This window comes from Haemaphysalis longicornis, unplaced genomic scaffold (assembly GCF_048455015.1).
Source record: "Haemaphysalis longicornis isolate Haplotype H1 unplaced genomic scaffold, Haemaphysalis longicornis Haplotype H1 scaffold_12, whole genome shotgun sequence".
NCBI classification, from domain to species: Eukaryota; Metazoa; Arthropoda; class Arachnida; order Ixodida; family Ixodidae; genus Haemaphysalis; species Haemaphysalis longicornis.
The window spans coordinates 49501141-49514709 of record NW_027526225.1 but is presented as its reverse complement, the minus strand read 5'-3'; the positions used below and the strand labels follow the sequence as shown (position 1 = coordinate 49514709).

At 49.2% G+C, this 13569-nt stretch overlaps 1 long non-coding RNA gene across 2 annotated transcripts in view; it reads right to left on the bottom strand.

The window, feature by feature from the left end:
- The window catches only part of LOC144161955 (uncharacterized), a 124855-nt gene that overhangs the window by 1667 nt on the left and 109619 nt on the right, over window positions 1–13569 (bottom strand). For both annotated transcript variants that reach the window (XR_013320544.1, XR_013320545.1), the window contains one exon: window positions 10831–10926. This is a non-coding gene — a long non-coding RNA (uncharacterized LOC144161955). The remainder of the gene's footprint in view (window positions 1–10830; window positions 10927–13569) is intronic.

Here is a 13569-nt window from a genome sequence, read left to right as displayed (position 1 = left end):
CAAGACTCGCTGCTCAAAGAAGCGGGCTACTCCGAAAGGTTCGTAAAAAGCCTCGCATGAGTCTTTCTGAACAAAATCCATGAAGGCAGGCCTGAGAAAGACACCACCAAGAATAAACAAAGAGTCGCCGTCATCCCATACTTGCACCGGGTGTCCCACAAACTTATGAAAACTGAAAAATTCCGGTGTCAGACTAGTTTTTCCGCCCGCACGTAGTTTTAAAAACTCTGCAGATAGGTCAACAGCGACTACCGTAGCTTGAGACGTTGCAACGTCAAGCATAAATGCCCTACACGGAATGCAGTCTCTCCGTGGTGTAATGTCCCACTGTCCTCCGGGACGTCCTACGTAATGCAGACGGGGCGTTGCAACAACGATCGCATACTCCAGCATGCTAGTTCACTCAAGATGTTCAAGGGGAGCAACCTCGCTACTCATTGCTTGCAAACTACTGACCCATGAGCCTACCCGCAACTACTTACAAATAATTTATAAAGGTAATTCTCAATCGCATAAATGCGACTTTATAACCTTTAAAGCCCAGCAAACCGTAAAAAGCGTGTTCACTTCCCGTAACGATGTACCGCTTTCCAAGGTGTCATCTGCGGCCAAGAAACTGTGCAAGGAGCTCAACCTAGATAACCTGACTAAGTCGGTTGAGAAGAGTAAAGTTAACAGTTTCTTATGTTTTTTTTTTCGACCAAAACTCACAAAGTTGGCTAGCCTCTCCGAGTCATAGTTTCTGAGGAGGGCACCTGCCAGAAATCCGTTGCGCGCTTTATCCAAGAGAAGCTCGCAATGCTCGATGTAAATGACGCGTTTTTTACAAAGCGATCAGAGGAGGTAGTCGTCTTCTTGAAGGACAACCATGAGCAGACATTCACAGCTTTTTCCGTCGACAATAGGGAAGTATATTACAGCTTACCCCATTACCAATTGATAGAGTGTATAGAGGAAAGCATCGATCAGTCCGGGGTTGTTAACTTCCAAAATGCTGCTGGTCTGACCGCGAAGGGGTTCATTGAACTGCTTTGACTCTATTTGAAGTCCACCTTCGTGTACTGGAATGACAGCGCCTATCTGCAAACGAGTGGTGTGTGCATCGGGTCGTGTGTGGCCCCACTTCTCAGTGATTTATTCTTTGGCCGTTTGGACCGAATACTGGCACCGTTGCAGCAAAGCCTGGACATTGTTAGAATTTTTCGCTTTGTTGATGATTACCTTGTTGTATTTAATGGTGCCGTTCCGTATCAACCAAGTGTTTCTGCCACACTAACTGCTTTCACTCAACACTTGCGTCCTCTCAGATTAACCCATGAACTTTTGGAGGATAATTCAATAACATTCCTTGACCTAAAACTGCACTTCTCTGATAACCGCACCTGCTGGCAATACGAGCCCCGGGCATGCAAGCCATTGGTTCCTTTTTCGTCAGGACACCCCAAGGTGGTAAAGCGAGGCGTCGCCATATTATGTTTTATAAATAGCCTCAAAACATCCTGTCCACACAAAATGGATGACAGCCTGGGGGTTCAAGTAAACTGACTGCAAAAAGCAGGGTTTCCAAAGCATTAGTTGACAGCAGTTGCACATGACGTGCTCAAGCACTGTAGGCAGGGCTTTGGTGTACGGAAATAGGAAGAAAAAAGCCAAAGGAAATATGCCGTCATTCCGTACAAGCACGGGATTTTTCACTGTCTAAAAAAGATTGGGGTAAATTCAGACGTAAACGTCCTCTTTTCAGCGCCGTGGAAACTTGGCGCTTTATGTAAGAAAAGTTATCGCACCACTGTCAAACGTGCATGGGATATTAAACACATGGTCAAGATCGTTGATTGCAGTGAGAGCGTTGTGTATGTTATGCCATTGGATTCTGGCAAAACGTATATTGGGCAGACTGGGTGGTGCCTCAACGAACGATTGCATGAGCAGGCCAATCACGTGCGTCACGGCACAACCGGACATTTGGCCGTCCACTGTCGCGACCATCGTTGTACACCTTTGTTTGACAAGAGCAGCATTATCGCCAACACAGGAGTCAACGGACTCACGACATTATTGAGGCCCTTGAGATCACACGTGCCGGTGATAATTGTGTGAGCACGCCCTCCCTCACGCTCACCGAAAAAAATTCAGGCCAATCCACTATGTGAATGTGGTTGGAAAGCAAAGCTGTAAACGGCACCCACAACGATTACCCATGAGGCGTCACTTAAAGTCCCTCACGTCGCTCTACAAATAGTGAAACCAGAGAGGAGGGAAATGTACTTAACCACACCCGTTTTTACTTCAAAGAGATATTCTTGGTAAGTATTAAATCAATGCATAATGTATGAACGGCCGGTGGTTAGTTAAGTTGTATTTGTGTAGCACATGGGTGGAAACTTTTTTACAAAACTAAAGGAAGCTCAAACCCGGTGTTAGACGATCTCACTTCTCCGTTTCTGCCGCCGCGGACGGAGACGACAAGTTCGGCGGCATAGAAGGAAGGAGGAGCAGGATGAGGAGGAAGAAATACTTCTATTCAGATTTCTGAACGGCCCAGAGTGCGGCCCAGGGGAGTGGTTCCTTCTCCATAGTGCGCGCCACCTCTCCACTACCTGAAGCTGGGTAGGAGGAGAGGGGCTGGGCAGCAGCATCTATCATTGCTTTTCTTGGGTAGTTGACGAAAAGAGAGGAGGGTACTCAGGCCTAAAGTCGCACACCCCGCGTATGTGGCAGTGTGTTCCTACTTCTGAGCAAAATTTACATTCAGCGTCCAAGCGATTCCGGTGCATTAAGGGAAAACGAGTCGGGTGTGGGAAGGAGCCGGATTGTATCAGCCGTAGGGTAGTTTGTTGTTCTCTGGAAAGGTCAGAGTAGGGCAAAGGTAGGGTATGTCTCTGAAGGCGATAATGCTGGGTTATATCCCTGAAAGTTACGAGCGGGTGACTGTCATCGTGCAGCTCCATAGTCGGGGGGGGGGGGGGAGCTTTGCGCAGGCTTGTTGGTGGGCGTGTTCGGTGCCCTCCATTGAAGCGTGAGCTGGCGTCCAGATGAGCTGAATGGAACCGTTTGGAGACTATTTTTCTAGCACACGCAGTGCAGGGTGGGACACCCAACCCGATTGGTAATTTTGGTAGGCTTTGGGAGGTGGTCACTACCTTCCGAACCCCTGGTTCAGTGAGAGCCAAGGCGATGTCTGCCTGTTCGGCTGCCGTCATGTCTTGGGTATCGAGTGAGCCACACGCAATAAGGTTAGTTCGGGAGGTAGCCACGATGATATCGTACTGCTGCTCTCAATGTTGGGAGGCATCTGTGTAGATGACTTCATGATCGCCACCGAGGATGGGGTCGGGCGCATGAGCCCGTCCTTGTCGGCGACCCCCGTCGTGTGAGGGGTTCATATTTTCAAGCGAAGGGAGAATCTTTAGTTCTTGTCGCCAAGAGTGCGGGAGTGCATCAAGCGGAGTTACAATCTGTGCTGGCCATCAAGGAGTATTTGAATGTGTTCCTTGATGTGTCGTTTGGTGTGAGGGCGGACGACAAGGAGCTGTGATTTCGTGCACATGCGTTCGTTTGAGCGTCCTTTAATTTTTATAATTTCTAGCACACCCGCAATTCGCGCGCATGGGCGTATGGGCCCCCAAGCCTTTATCACTGGCGTCAATAGGCATTTATGTTTCGCCGTTTTTGTCGAAATGAGCGGGCTTAGGCGGACTTTGGAGGAGGTGTTGCAACTCGCGGAATGCTTCTTCTTGGGCGCTTTCCGAACTGAGAGGGGTGCTATGTTTTGTCAAGAGCGGAAGTGGCTCGGCTATGCGTGCAAAGTTTGCGACGAAGCCACGGCAGTACGCGCATACTCCGAGAAATGTTCGCACGCCCTTGCTGTCTCGCGGTCTTAGGAATTTAGCTATGGCTGATGTTTTCGCCTGGTCAGGCAGGACTCCCACGGCGTTGACAACGTGGCCCAAAACGTTGAGCTTCTCGTACTCGAATCAGCCGTTTTCAGGCTTCAGCGTTAAACCCGACGTACGAATGGCCTCGAGTACAGACTTTTACCTTGCAAGGTGTTCGTCGAAAGTCCAGGTGAATACCACAACGTCGCCGAGGTATACGACGCAGGTGTGTTACTTCAGGCCAGCTATCGCAGTGTCCATGATTCTTTGAAACGTTGCTAGTGTCTTGCACAACCTCAGCGGCATCACCTTGAACTCGTATAGGCCGTCCCGGGTAATGAATGCAGTCTTATCTCGGGCTCGATCCCAAATCCATCGAAGAAAAGTACTTTGCGTGGCAGAAGTGGTCGAGGGTGTCGTCGATTCGTTGCATGGGTGAACGTCCTTTTTGGTGATCTTGTTCAGTCGCGGGTGGTCAACGCAAAACCTTAATGTGCCATCTTTTTCTTCACGAGTACGACCGGCGCAGCCCAGGGACATTTTGATGGCTGTATAAAGTCCTCGCTGAGCATGTCGTCGACTTCTGTCGGGATGGCTTCCCGTTCGTGTGAAGACACGCGGTACGGTGACTGTCGGGTAGGTCGGGCTGCATCTTCTGTTATAATTCGGTGCTTCGATAGCGGTGCCTCACGTTATTTTGAGTTCGACAAAAACACTCACTGTAGCAATGCAGCAAAGCCAATAATTTCTTCCATTTTTCTTGCGGTAGCGCCGGTTTCATGTCGAAGGCATGCGGAAGGTTGAAGGCATCTTCGGCAGCGTGTTCAAAGTCGGCGACTGCGATCACGTCACTTACTTGTTGCGTTTCTTGGAGGAATGCTATTGCAGCGCCCTTGTTTAAATGCTGGTACTCCTCGGTGAAATTACCGACCAAAACGTGGAATGTACGTTGCTTAAGGCGTGCAATGCCTGTTGCGACGGAGATACCACGCTCGAGAACCAAACTTTGGTCACCCTCTACAATAGCATCGAAGTCAAGGACAGCATCTTGACAGTATACGGTGATCATCAAGCTTGCGCGCGGTGGCAGGGTGACGTGATCATCGAAGATTCCTATAGCAGCACAGTGTTCGGGGTTCATTTCCGGCGTCCTTGAGTGATCGGAGGGAAAAGTTATCGACTTGGTCCGTAGATCAATTATTGCACCGTAGTCCGTCAAAAAGTCTATACCGATAATTACGTCACGGGAGAAGTTAGGCAAAATAACGAACGCAGCAGGGTAGGTGGTGACGCACGATATGCATGTTCCACTTGGTGTTACGAGATAGCCTCCTACCATGCGTATGTGCGGACCGTCCCATCTGGTCGTAACTTTCTTCCGCTTGGACGCGATTTATCCGCTCATTACCGAGTAGTCCAGTAGTGGTCTATGAGGCTCATTACATCGAAGTCAACGATGGACACCTTGATGTCGGACGCCGCCTTCGTCGAGCTCTGGGTTCGTCGGGGCGTCCCATCTCGGCTTGTGCGTGTTGATGGTCGGGCACAGTGCGTCATCGTTGTCGGTGGCAGGCTCGGTTATGAAAGGTACGCGCCGCGCCTTGTGGCTGTCGTCGTGTTTGGGTGTCATGTCAGGGTTAGGTCTGGTCGTCGGGATGAGGGCATGTCACGAATCACGGCGTTCGGTGCGCCCTGGCGTAGTTTGAGGGTTTCCGATTTTTCTTTGTAGAGCAACTTTACCCCCAGAAGTTGCTGCTTTTAGTTTCCCCCGCGTGGGCTGGGGGACCTTCCACGTGCAAATTATGCATTACTACTGCAGTTGGGCGACTGGTATGGGTAGGGCGACGGCGAACGGTTGAAACAGGCTCTTCCACGGCTGGTGTTGTACAGGTATACTTGGATCTCAGAATCCTCGCAAAGCGAGCCTCCTGTAGAGGTAGCGACGGTTGATGTGGTTGGCCTCTCCGCAGTGGTAGCAGAGCGGACGATTATCGGCGGTTCGTCATACGTCCGGCTTCCTCGGCGTCTGGTTTCGGGCTGCGGGGGTCAGGCGGGCGACAGTGGACGGCGGTAGGGCGGAACTTCTTGACGACGGGTTGGAGCAGGGCGGGGTCGACAAACAGCCGCGGAGTAGGTCATAGCTTGTGGTTCGCAAAGTACTTCGGGTGGCGTAGGAGTACCCAAAGCTAGTTGAATTTCTTCCCGAATTACGTCGCTCATACCAAAAAAGATTATTCTAGGCTGGTGACGTTAGTCTGCGACACTCTCTCTATCAAAGGAGATAACAAATGCGGCATAAAGAATAAAACATGCGCTTCCACGGGGTCTCCAAGACCCCTGGGTAATAGGTGTGGGGAGGGCCTATCCGTGGTTCACATACTCATAAAATGTAAGGCTCTTGACACAACACGACACAACCACTTCAGAGAACTCTACAGACAACATATTTCCCTACACCCATCGTTTTTTCTGGGTGACGATGCCATGGTTTCTGTGAAACGCGTGTTTAAAGGTGTTGTGCCACCAAATTTTGTCTGTAAAAAGCCTCCTGTAGGCTTTCTCTGTATGCAAGGACCCTCAACACGAAGTGCCAGGTACAGCAAGCGCTTAATATATATTTTAATTCGCTTCTAAAAAGTACCTAAAAGCTCTTCTGGAAATCGGGACCCATCGCTAGCGCCACTAAGCATGGCGTCAGTGAATTGCCAGCATAACAAAGTTTGTGACGTCACACCACGTTAGCGACTCGAGCGACGTCAACGTGAACTTCAGTTACCACAGTTTGTTTGGTCGCCTGGTCGTATCAGACATATCCCCAGTGCACTTCCTTTCCTTGTCACCCGAATCACCTAGTAGTAGTAGTAGTCGTATCAGACACACTAGGCCGACACGACGGCGACGACAATGCGACGGCGACGCCGACGAGTCGCCAAACGATCTCCCAGACCGCGTTGTCACACTACGCCGACAGCGACACAAACACGTCGGCCGATGGAAAGTCGCCGTAGTTTGACTGACTCGCCGACCGAAGACGCCAACAAAACCGGTCGCCCGACTGGTCACGCAACGCGTCGCCGGGAATCGACCGATAAGCGAAAACTGCGCCCCGACAACATTCGTGCCGCAATGAATGCGGCTCTGTTTTGTTAGTTTCTGGAGTGTAATAAACTCAGTAAAGTCCATGAAGCTCATACAACGCAACACTAGCGCTAATGCGATTCGTATTTGGCGTTCGACGCTTCGGCCGCGCTCTTCGGCAACGCCGCTACCTCGGGGCTGCAAACTGCATACGCGTGTGCGATCGCCTCGCCTGTAGAAAATATAGGGTCAGTTTTGTGCAGAAGAAGAGTTACGTAGGGTAATTTGGGTAATAAGAGATCAATATCGGCCAGTGTTTTTCACGTAACTATCCCTACAGTGCAAAATCGCAGTGGCAGCCGGGCACACTTATTTTTGTGAGCGCTTTCGCGAAGGAGCAGAGTTGATGGCGACAAGCTATTGCGGGGGCTTCGCGGAATCTTGATGCGCATGCGCTATTTAAGAAATTTCAGTTTACCAGCCAGGAAATCTGTAAACTAGCTAGTAAACACCGACGTACGACTCGAAGGATGGGTCTCCAGCTATTACACTGGCTATTTCGCGCCGGAGTTCTTTTTGTGCGATGGTGCAGTGGTCTCGCGCGTCGCGCCGGTTCGGTCAACGTTGCGGGTTCAATTCGCGGCGGGGGAATCTTTTTTAGATGCAGAGCATCTGATTAACTCGCCTTGTCCCTCCGGCGTCGTCGTCGTTGTCGTCGTCGTCGGCGTTGTCCACCCCTCCCCCATTCTCCTCGCCGCGCCAGCTGCGCTCTCCGCCGCTCACCCCCGCTCCTCTCCGATAGCGAACACTCTCTCGCGAGGGGCATTGGATTGGATTGGATTGGATTAGATTGGATTGGATTAAAGTGGATTGTGTTGGATTGTGTTGCGTCATAGCCGCGGCAGACGCGCTAGGGCCGGCGCATGTACAGTACTCTCTCTTCCGCGGTTTCCTCTCCTTCGGGCGGCTCAAACACCTATAGTCCACGCCGCTTTACAAGTACGCCAACGTCGTCATCGACTGGGACCGGTTTACGCAGTCCCCTCAACGTTATGCGCGCTATAAAACGCGGTCCCTTCGCCGCTCCGCCTATGCGTAGATCAACACAGGGGTTCCCGCGAGTGGAGGTGGGAGTTTTTTTTTCTTTTTTTAGCGGTTTTTTAAGGGGCATGGTTTGCATATCCAAGTGCAGTTCCATGGTTTGTACATGGAACTGCAGTTTCATGGTATGCACATAGTTTTCATTTGTCTGCATCCGAGGATGCAGACAAAGAGTCCGTGACGGAGCTGTCGCGGCTTGACATGACGAGTCGGCGTGTTTACTTCCGTGGTGAAGCACGTGTGTGCGGGAGCACACGCCACAGAAAAGTCGCAGCGTACCGCACCGCCGCATGGTAGACACACGTGGCAGAGCGTCCTCGCAACACTGTGACGTCACTGCTTGAATCGGCGCCCAGAACCAGAAACCGAATCCTGTTCACATGAATCGTGCGATAATAAATTTTGACTCAGAATATTTGCATGTGAGAGCATTAATAATGCTTTCTAAAGAAATATAAAACGTTTGCAACAAAGAATGTACCAGCAACAAATTTGGTGGCACAACACCTTTAAGTATTTGTCAGGCGTTAAGTTTTTAAACCTCATTTCTTATCATGCATAATCAAATCTGGCCCTATACACCAGCCATCACCATTATTTCTATTGATCTTACTATGTCCGGTTTACACGTTTTATACCTACCTTTTGTGGTAATCACTTCTTTTCATTAAATAACTTCTCTGGCACTCTTTGCCCTCGTTGGCCTTGCGCCATTAAACACCAACCATCATCACCATTAGAACATGCGCTTCACTTGGCCCACGGATAACACAAATAACATATCCTGGGGCAGCCGGTCGGCAAAAACAAAACATAAACAAACAAACCCAAAACATGGTTTGTGGCAACATAAACTAAGCCTGAACTACGGTCCGCTCCTGCAGCTACTGGACTTGCCTGTAGCTGCGGATTTAGCACTCAGACACATTTGCAGTGGGAACAGTTTACTTTCTTCAGCAAGATTCTGGAAGTAGAAGCAGGGGGCAGTTCCCGGTTTATTGTAATAAACAGTGAGAATTTGAACAAGTCAAATGTTCATTTTTGTTATTTGTGGTTAATTGTGAGTTTAGGGAATTGGAAGCTTTCTGCGTTCCGCGTTGACTTCGTATTAGAGGGACTGGACTGTATATATTCACGCGAGGCTCCGGCTAAGATACTATTCGCGCGGTATGTATATCTGGTATAGCCTATCGAACCCGTTACATGGACCTGTATGTCTCTTTACTTGGTTCATTATAGTCGCTGTGGATTCTTTTACCCGGATCCCGAAACTGCTGCTCTTGAGCCGGCCACGTTTTCCGGCATTGCAACCTTTCTTCTCCATGTCTCTGTCCCCGACACAGGGCACCTAAAAAGCACCTGAGTGACTGAAGACGGGGTTTCCTGTCTTACGGTGGTAAAAACGTACGTACTGAGCACCGCATTGCTCACTGTAACACGGCGTTATACCACAGGAAACAAACGTGCGCACAAGATGCTTCAATCGTTCAAGGGGATATTCCCTGCATGAAGGCGATTTCGAATCAATTGACGTGAGACCCTGTGCTTCCATTTTTAATATTTTCTTACAAAACTACCGCTACAATATTGCCATTTTTTGCTATAAGTGCGCAATCTTTCTTACACAGTCAACACTATTATGCTGTACAGGGAAGGTCTGAACCGAATACACGCCAATTTTCAAGTTTTCCCGCAAAAACAGGCATTGAGGTAACTGGCCCAGAAGTTTTCGTCCACTTATCGGCGCACCAGATGAACCATCGTGACGCACGCACCAACAATAACACGTTTGATCCCCGCTCTCTAGTTTCGGCTTGGGTTTCCCGGCAGCGCCTGGCCTATCCCCGAATTTGACCGCCAAGTACCAGCGTGCATATGGGGTGTTCGAGCGCAAATCACCGGCTGCTTGCAGGATTTAAACTTGCAGGTTTTAAACTTGCAGGATTTAATCGAGTGGCAGAGCGTGATTTTCACATCGTAGCAGGTACGGTTTGCGTTTCTGCTTTGCTTCTGAGGCTTTCTTTTTACAGTGGCTATCGAATGCGTTCATTGCTAAAACTTAAGAAACGGATGCCATTAGGCGCTACAGATTGTACGTAAGTAATTCTAGTAGAAAAAGAACGCTAAGACTTCAAAGAGGAAAAAAACGTTTCGAGCAAGTTTCCAGGTTATCTGATGGCCATACAGCAGTAGTGTTTCGCTGAGTTACTTTGTGACCCACAAATTAAAGTACTGAGTGGGTCTGTTGACTACATTGCGCAAGCATTTAAGATTTCGAGAAAAGTTGAAACAAGTGTCGCAGAGTCACTCTAAAGCACTACTACGACCCCCTTGTTTCATTGCCATCTTGAGGCACCAGGATGGCGCCTTCTCTAAGAGCGATTGTAGCAACCAGGATTAGCTACCACCACTGCACGAGGGGTACTAGATGTGGCAGGAATATTCGCCCCTTGGGCAGGTGAATCACACGCCTTCCCAGAGACTAAGAAACACCGCTGCGAACGTTTATGCACATGAGCTGCATTTGCTTGCATTTGCAACCGACTGCTTCTCTTTACGCTTCCTTTCACATATAAACCTCCAAGGCCGCGTGTCAGCATTATGGTAACGACCTTTACTCAGCAATTGAATTTTGTTACACCACACGTGCCTCTAACACGCGTAACACTCAGACAATGTTCTGAAGTGACTGTTTCTAATATCACAATCATTTTAGAATTTTCTTGTTTATCGAGGTGATATGAAAACGCCAGTGAAAAGAAACAGGACATACCGGTATCATTTTCGTCCTTAAAGAATTCAACAAAAAATACTCCGCACTTTTTCTCTTTGTCATAGCTTAACAAGGTTTCAGTATGTAGATACAATTCTGAAAAGAAACAAACGTTTAGTAAAGCTGGAATGCAAGTCACTGTTCATAAATGCGCGTTACGGACAAATATATATCGGCCGGATAATAAGGGACGGCACTACAATACAGAACTGTTTACTAGGCTGAAAGAAAAGCTTATTCGACCGCCAAAAACACTCAGTTGTGATGGTGATCAATGCGTGTAATAAATAGTAGGGCTAATACTCAAATGTGCAGTTTATTGTGGGTGTCTCTTTGAAGATTGGTATTTAGTTTGGAACTCACGTCACAAAAACACCTACAACGGGAGGCTTATCAGTACCGAAACACTGAAAATGCATTAAAACCGCAGTACAGGCGATGTGTCTACAGCATTCAGAGATGCCCAGGCATCTTTACATTCTACCTGAGCGAAACGATTGCCTCTATGTTGTCCAGTATAACGCACAGCCTCATCGTTACCACATTCACGGCCACCCTGTGAAATACGTACAAGAATGAATTGTGGTTCATGAGCGCTACTCCACACTGAGGCAATTGCCACGGTGTTCTACATCTTCACAAAATACACAAATTTTCGGAAAGGTCTCAATAACCCGAAAAACATGACATTCCCAAGAAATATACCAAAACCCTTTCCTTGTGTAGTAACCTGCCAGTCGTAGTTGGACAATTCAGCGAAATACCGGTATCAGTTGCATGAGATTCTGGCAGCAACGCTGCTATTTTAAACAGGGGCTTGGTTCCAGAACAGTGACGCACGGATAAACCAGTGGCAGATATTTTCCCGGGCAAGGCAACTCACTTCTTAAGGAGCCGTACATCACAGTGTCCTTGCCTTACTACTCGGAGAAATTTTCGGAAACTGTACGACACACCCTTTTTATACCATTGTGATCCGTAATTTACCAGGTGTCAGAGATGTGCACGATCTTCACCCTAACTAGCAGCTTCACTTAATCAAAGCAAAAGACACCTCTCAGGACCCCGGTGAAAATTCCCCACGCCTGCAAAAAGCTGAGACGGCTGAAACCGCCAAAGTGATTGCTGTGTCAAAAAGGGACAAACGCCCAACATAATCATCCCTGAAATTTTTAGGGCGGGATACTCTGGAACGTAGTTGGGTTGTGAAGCACTGGTCGGTGCTCTCGTGTTCCTGGCCATCGTCTTCTAGGTCATCCAAGGGAACCACGGTCGCGCACACGGTAGTGGGAACAGCAGCGTCCGGTCGGCAGGATGACCTCTTGCTGTCTCACGACCACCGCAGCGCAAGGCCGGAACACCCCATCTGTTTATCCGGGCGAAATTCTTTTTCTCTTTGCCCCTTTTCTCTTTTCCATGGGGCATACCACCACAAGTTAGTTGACTTTAAATGAAATTAACTTTTCAGCTCCACACGAAAGCCTTGGTCACACTAAAATATTAAAGGAAAATAATCGCCCTATATAGGTTTCGTAACCCTGCGCAGGATTAAACTCAACTTTTAAACTCAACTAACATGCTGTCGGCGTCCTTCGCTTTCTTCATCAAAATGCATCACGACAAGATGGGCTTCCGTCACATCCTTTACTTCAAATACCCCCACAGTGGTGATTGGCCGTCTTCCTTGAGGAAATTCTCTTGAAAACGAAAGTTGGGGGTACTTCATCACAGTGTGCCTCAATAATAGGAAACAGAAAAGCCCAGAAACGGGTTTCGCTCTTCTTTGCCAGGAGAAGCCAACGTGATGTACTGACAATACCTTAAGGGCGATTCCCTGGGCAAGTCTACAGCCATGTGCCGTTTATGTACCCACTGGCAATGGGCGCCCAAAAAGCAGAATCCTTAGTGTCACAGGACGTGACTGAAGTCGATGCAGTCAGCACATTCCTGGCCCGCGAGGTTGACGACATGCAGCCTAACCAAAAGGTTGCCATAAGTGAAGGCCCCGCCTTGACTTGCAACCTGAATTAGCTCAGGAGCCTGCTTGGTTCCTTCCTGCTGGGGAAAACGTTGTGTGATACAGTGCCCTGAATAGACACGTCGCCGACAAGCTGTCCCGCTGCCTGGAACTCAAGATGCTGAAGCCCCTGTTGTGCTCCTGATCTCATTACAGCGTCCGGCCGACCGTCTTGCTGCATGCGAGCTTGTGGGGCCCTCGGCACTTGACTGGCGGCCTTCCTCTCCCCACGGGCCGTGACTCTCCGGCCGACCGTCTTGCTGCATGCGAGCTTGTGGGGCCCTCGGCACTTGACTGGCGGCCTTCCTCTCCCCACGGGCCGTGACTCTACCTTCCGAGAGGCCCTAATCTTCTCATCTTACTAGATAAAACCAGCCTTACCGATCGGCGTCCGCATGATGTCTTAGTACATCCTGCGTACAGCCCCAGGCACGTGTGGCGCCTGTTGCTGTGCAGTGACCTCCGAGCGTATTGTACACGGTGGGCTGTGTGCTAAAGACTCAAGTGGTTGCACTATGGCTAATGAACTGCGCTCTACAAACAGTTTGAAAAATTGCGCTACGGCTGTTCTACAAACTGCTGACCTTACATATTTTCCCCCTCTCACCTATTCTCTTCTGTTACAGCCATGCATACGGCCTATAGTTGTACACAGCCCTGCATACGGCGCCCCGCATTGGGCCGTATGCAGGCCCTTATTGGGACTTGACACAGTATGGCAC